Here is a 6,575-nt window from a genome sequence, read left to right on the forward strand (position 1 = left end):
TCTGTTGTACGGTGACGGCACTGGAGAGCTCGATGGCTGGTTAGAGGTTTGGTTAGAGCATTGCAAAAGCCTGACATGCCACAACTTTCCGCTGCGGACCATTGCTTACAGAATGTATATTTTCATTTCATTTGATCACTCTCAAGGCGGGTTAGGCGTTACAGAGAGGAGTGGGGGAGGGCAAATAAACATAACTTATGTGTACAAAAGTATTACCGAAGTATTACAGAAAGTGATTACAGAAGATGACGACAAACAGCATCATTGGATTTCTGAGGAACTTGTATGAAGACCACGGAGAAGGGCAGGTGGTTCCATTCTAATAAAGTTTTGGGCATGTAATAATTTAGATACTGATTAGTCCGGCATTGTGGAACGAAAACGTTTAAATGATCATCTCGGCGGATCGAAAAGAACACTGGGAACAAAAACCGGGATTGGTTAAGGCCACTGTTAGTGTAATATATTTTATGTAAGGCACTAAGACGTGGAATGCGACGTCGAATGGAAAGAAATGGAAGATTAGGAGCACTTTCCTTTGTGCAACACTGACATACAGGGAGTAATTAGACAACATAAATCCAGCAGTGGCGGTTTTGAGCGGATTCAAGAAAATCAATCGGCTTGTTTGTCTAAGTAGAAAATTGTGATCGTGCAACGACCGCGTGACAATGAATTCACCAGGTGCATGCAATATATTTTTTCGTCGCTTTATGCCCGTGAAAAGATTTGTTCGCCATATCTCTGCAAAATCTACACATTTTGGTCTGGTAGCTATATTGGCTGAAAAGCAAGGCTTGAAATTCTGTTCGCAATTTTCCAAACTCTAGTGTATAAAAAAGCCTAGAGCTTACACTCAGAAAGAAGTCCCCTTATAAGCGAAATTTATTTGTGTGAAAGCAATAAACCGGACGGAGCAATAAAATCGTCTAACGCTTCCTGTCCGAGATGCATATGGCAATAACAAACAAATAGTAAACCAGAATGCAAGAACCGCAGGAAAGCTGCGAATTCGAACCCAAAGATTCCTAGTTGGAGTGATACGAAACCTCGTACCTATCATCCCCTGCTGATCGCACCCGCATTTAAAACTGCCCCTCTAACACGCTCTGCATTGCATTATCAACTTATAAACACAAAGCAGAACTATAAACCGATAAGGCTAAACTCATGATCTTGCCCGTTTGGTCAGGTTAATTATAAAGTTAAAACCCAGCCACATTTCGAATTCGCTTATTCTGAAAGTTTTAGCGCAACAGCGTTAAAGATTCTGTTTCTCGGAAAATCAAGCGCCGGCGTTGTAAGACAAAACTCAAGAGCTTGGCACTGGCAGGTGGCACCTGGCATGACAGGGCGGATACTCTACGACGGTTTGTGCGATTTAACGAGACAGCATGGAGTAAAGAATTGGGAGGGAGCTACCGACCCTTCTTGCTCAGTAGAGGTGGGAAGGTGGAATTACAATAAACCTTCCAGGGCTGTTGGAGGTCGAGAAATGCACGCTACACGTAGTCTGCGTAGGCACGTTCATATGGCTTGGTTATCTATTGAGAGATGCTACGACCTTCCTGCGCGAGTATGCAAAAGGGTCGGCCTCCATTAACAGCTCAGCCGGCTGCATGACAATAGGTTCCACTGTGTCATAGTCGACGAAAACAAATGATTTACCAGAATTGATTTTTTCTGGTACCGTTTAATTTCACAGCTACGACCACTTGTTCCTGGTTGCTTGTTACATGTCGCACTGTATGCTAAAGTAAAAATAGAAATAGCATTGGGCTTCTGTGCACGCTACTTTAGGCGAAAGGAACTACCGCCGTCGGTCACTGCATGTGTTGTTTTATACTATACTATAGTATAAGCTTAGAGGTAAACACCTTGAAACTGCTCTTGAGGTATGGCGAACGCAGAGTGAAGGGATGCGGCACAACTCATACCATTCGCAAAAGGTTTCTGAAGACAGAGACCGCAGCTATAATGGCCGTTCACTGGTTTCCATTTAGAGTCGGGTTTTTCAAGTTTATGCTAATTATGTTATCTGGCTAAGTTTAACAATCATATTCTGAACAGTATGCACGTGCGCAAAAAAAGACGACGACAGTATTCTAGAAATTTTCCAGCGGCCATCATTCGATTCAAAAGATAACTTTAACAAACATAAAATTTAAAGCCTAAAATGCAATAGTGATTTATGGGCTAATGTGGTACAGCAATACACTCGAACGCTGTCCGTCTTATGTCAACTGCACCATAATTGAGCTGTCAGATCCTTTATTGAAAAACTGTATGCTACAATAGGAGGAAAAGACATGCACGATGTGTCGCAGCTTCAATGCGAACAAGTGAATGAATATCGCTGAAGATGACATATTGATATAATTTCAATTGCTCTAGTAGAACGACTTTTGACCTCCTTCCACGGCTAAAAACTGCAACAGCAGAAGCCCTGCATGTCAGGCTAAGTCACCGCCAAAGTTTGGCTGCTAATATTTCTGCAACTGAAGAACCATCTCTTTCTGCCATGTAGAAGGACACAAAATATCCATAAAATTAGATGGGCATGTCTCTTCCATGCTACCCCATAATATCAGGAGTGTTCAAAGGACTCTCACATAGAAAGCGACAAACGTTTCGGTGGCGTAATATGTCGACCAAGAAATTAGACAGTGGTTTAGCTAGGCTACCACTCATATAGATGACAATGTAGAACCTGAAGAGCTAAAGCCAAGTTTCGCTTTGCTTAGCTTTCCTTTGCACGTCCCATGATGCTTAGCATCATGATATAAATAGGGTGAAACGTGTCTTATTAAAATCTTTAGTATAACTTTGTAAAATGTGAAGCCGATGAAGACGACGACATTAGGAGCGCAAAGCAAAATACTGGCAACTTTGCACGTAGAGTAGCCCGCTAAAGACGTGGAACAGCCGCCTAATTCAGTTATCTGCCATAATGGCATGCTAACAGTTCACAGGTATTTCTTAAAACTGTGTTGCATCTCTTGATGTTTAAGGGGGCTCTCCTGAAGTGTGTCCAGTCAGGCACTGAAGCAATGAATCCCCTACAACATTCATCGGCGCGCGATCTTGCGTTTCGGGCTTGAGCGACTATATAATTCATCAACGTCCGTCTCTCGCCTCCAGGCTTGTCTACAATTGTTTATGGGAACTGCCACTTAATGAAACGTAACACTGCGTAATAAAAAAGGAAGATTTTGTTGTGGTCCTTATCGGTTCGCGCAAATATTCTCGTATATTCGCGCAAGCGGTAAACGAATGTCCGCACTGGCGAAAGCGTTGTGTGTACTCCAAAGAGACGTTTCATAAGTAGGGTATACTGCTGGGCTAGTTGGTGGTGGTTATCAAACATTATGGTGTCGCAGCGCTGGCAACAAGTTCGGACTGTGTGCGGCGGACATTTGGATGGTACGCGGAAAGAAACTGTATTTAAATACACTAGTGCGTGCAAAGAAAGGTGACAGATTACGATTATGGTAAATTCTTGTTGCCGACGTTATGGTATTCGTGATGTCTGTCGTTATACAGTCGGTAGTGCGAATAAACAACGCAGTGCAAAACTTTTAACGATTGCAGTTTCCGGCGGTTAGTGAGGGAAGTTAGTAATCCTTCGAAGACAGAAGAGGGTGAAGAATCACGGCGAAATTGATTACATATGAAGCGAGCTAATTTCGTTTGGATTGCCTCAATTTTTTAATGTCTGTTTGCTCGTCAAGATTTCACAGAAAACAACCCCAGTCAAGGATAGGACGGATTAGGAATTTATAGAATTGTAATCTGGTTTCCTTTGTAGCCTGGATTAATGTTCGTCTTACATATCCTAAATTTTAGGGCTCTATCACAGATAAAATCAATGTCTGGACCATGATAAATTAGGGGCAAAAAAAAATCCTATATACTTATACTCGAACACCCTTCGAAGGGGCATATTATGAAAAAAGTAGTCGAAAATCGATGAGGATGAACTATTACCAAAAGACATGACGACAGTTGTGCTGAAATTAATGTTCTTCTCACAGCTCTCTCACCCCCTGCAGAAGCTCGAAAATGATTCGCTGATGCGGCAGTTCTTATCAGAAGAGTGAATAAAGTCGTTAAAAACACAATGATCAGCACACATTCGAATGTTCGAGGTTATGTTAAAAGGTAGTTCATTAACATACAATAGGAATACTAAATGTCCTAAGACCGAGCCCTGTGGCACACCAGATGTCAGAGGGGTGACAAACAATTGCGCTGAAGTGCAGTTAACAAATTGTAAATTCTCAGACAGGAAATGAGAGATCAAAATAAGGTTAAATTCTTCAATATGAGATTTATTTTGAACACTAGAATGGAATGAAGCAGTTCAGAACCAGTGTCAGAAGAACTCACCTTGCTCATAATGTAAGCGTCCGGGGTAAGAAGAGCTCCCCTTGATCATAATGTAAGCCCAGTCGCGAGATGTTTCTAAACATTCTTTAAGAATACGGCCTTGACCTTTCATACTTGGAGCTGAGGAGATAGTCGAAAGGGATGAAGCACGTGATGAATCACGTGAGCGACGTGACGTCACAACATCGCGCGATGGAAACAGCCATGACGCAAATCGATTGGTGTACGATCGTGGAGCAACTGCATGTCGATTCAGAGCCTTGCACGCCAGTTGCGATGATGGCGCGCTCAACGCGTCGTACCGAAGCCAGTTAAGTCGGTTCACGAAACAGTTCAACCAAGCGCCTCCATGCTGCGAAGCTTTCTCTCAATACCATTTTCAACGATGCTAAACCTCGGTTAATAATTAAGATTCACCTAAAGATTAGATAATTTTCCAGGCTTCTTTTTACGGTTAGATTTTTTAGGGGGAAAACGAAAGAAAGAACAAAAGCGTTATGATCTAATAGATTAACATGATACCATCTTTCTTAGGACGTCATTATTTTTTACGAGTATCATATGCTGGAAGTGGCCTCGATATTGTGGACTAAACATTGGGCGAGTTACGGGAAAAAAAGAAAAATATTTTAAGGATGAATACAATTCCCCAAATGCGAAATTTGAGCGAAGCAATTTCACTGTTATTGGGTTATATTGAGGAAAGGATTTTGGTTTAGTTTGGCATTTCCCGTCCAGAAGCGATTTCGGCTACGAGAGGTGTCGTAGTAGAAGGCTCCAAAAATTTCGACCACCAGAGGTTCTATATGAGGACTCACATACCACAGCACACCTGCGCCTTGCTTTGCGCCTGCATCGAAAAGTGGCCCCCACGATCGGGATTCGTTCCCTCATCTTTGGGCACAGCAGACAGCGCGCCTACCACACTGCCGTCGCGGCGCTGCACGAACCTTTTCAAAGAAGCTTCTGTGTATGCACGTATAATTACAAGACTACCACGATTGTCAATGGACATGAAGGGACGTTGAACAACACATGGTGCTGTTGTGCTCGGAGCAGTTATGGTTGTGTTGGTGGAACTGCATTTGCTCTCGATCCCAGTGTGGAGAGAACCAGAGTGATTAGAATGGTCGTTTTGTTTATTTATTTTGTTTATTCAATGTACCCCTAAAGGCCCTCATTCGAGGGTATTACATAGGGGGGGGGGGGGGTCCGTGCAAAAAAAAAATACATGTAACAGAAACATTATTAAAAAGCCAATGAACAGTAAACAGGCTAAATATAACATGAGAAAATAATTAAGCTCCAGATAATAAAGAAGCAGGTTATAGAAAGCAATCTAATATAAGTATAGGTTTAAGAAAACAATAAGGCATAACAGAAATGAACGTACTACATCATGTACGTATTGCCAAAAATGTACGTTTCAAATGTCAACGTCCCTGCGGATGAGATCGTGTAATGTGGAGGCGTTGGATTCAATGGCTATGTGTGCTGGTAGATCGTTCCACTCTATGATAGTGCGTGGTATGAATGACTTTGCAAATGCAGATGAACGACACGCGATGCGCTTAACTTTTTGCTGATGGTCGAGCCGCGGAGAGTAGGCTGATGGTGATAGAAAAAATCGTGGTGGAGCGATGTATGGTGATACAGTTTATGGAAAAGTGCTAGCTGTGATAGTTTGCGGCAGAAAGGCAAGTCTTCTAATTCGGCGCGATTTTTTAGGGCAGTGGCACTGGTGGAATGCGAGTAGTCAGAATAAATAAAACGCGCAGCACGATTCTGCAAGGACTCAATGTTAGCTATGATATAGGCTTGTTCAGGATCCCAGATGGCTGACGCATATTCAATCTTCGGACGAATGAGTGTGAGGAATGCTAGTTTCTTCAGGTGGGGGGGGGGGGGGGAGCCTGTCTGAGGCTGTGCTTTAGAAGGCCGAGTGAGCGGTTGGCGGATGCCAAAGTTATATTAATGTGGTTGCGCCATGTTATGTCAGATTGCAGATGAACTCCAAGGTACTTGTAGGTAGTAGCAAGTTCGACAGAGTTGTTATTTAGAAAATAAGTTGTGGGAATGCGAGCGCTGCGAGTGAAAGACAAAAGCTTAGTTTTGGAAGTATTAAGTGGCATAAGCCAAGCTGTGCTCCATGCGGTTGCTGCATCAAGGACAGTTTGCAAACATTG

The sequence above is a fragment of the Amblyomma maculatum genome, unplaced genomic scaffold (genome assembly GCF_055883805.1).
Source record: "Amblyomma maculatum isolate TAMU_Amacu unplaced genomic scaffold, ASM5588380v1 scaffold_18, whole genome shotgun sequence".
Classification (NCBI taxonomy): Eukaryota; Metazoa; Arthropoda; class Arachnida; order Ixodida; family Ixodidae; genus Amblyomma; species Amblyomma maculatum.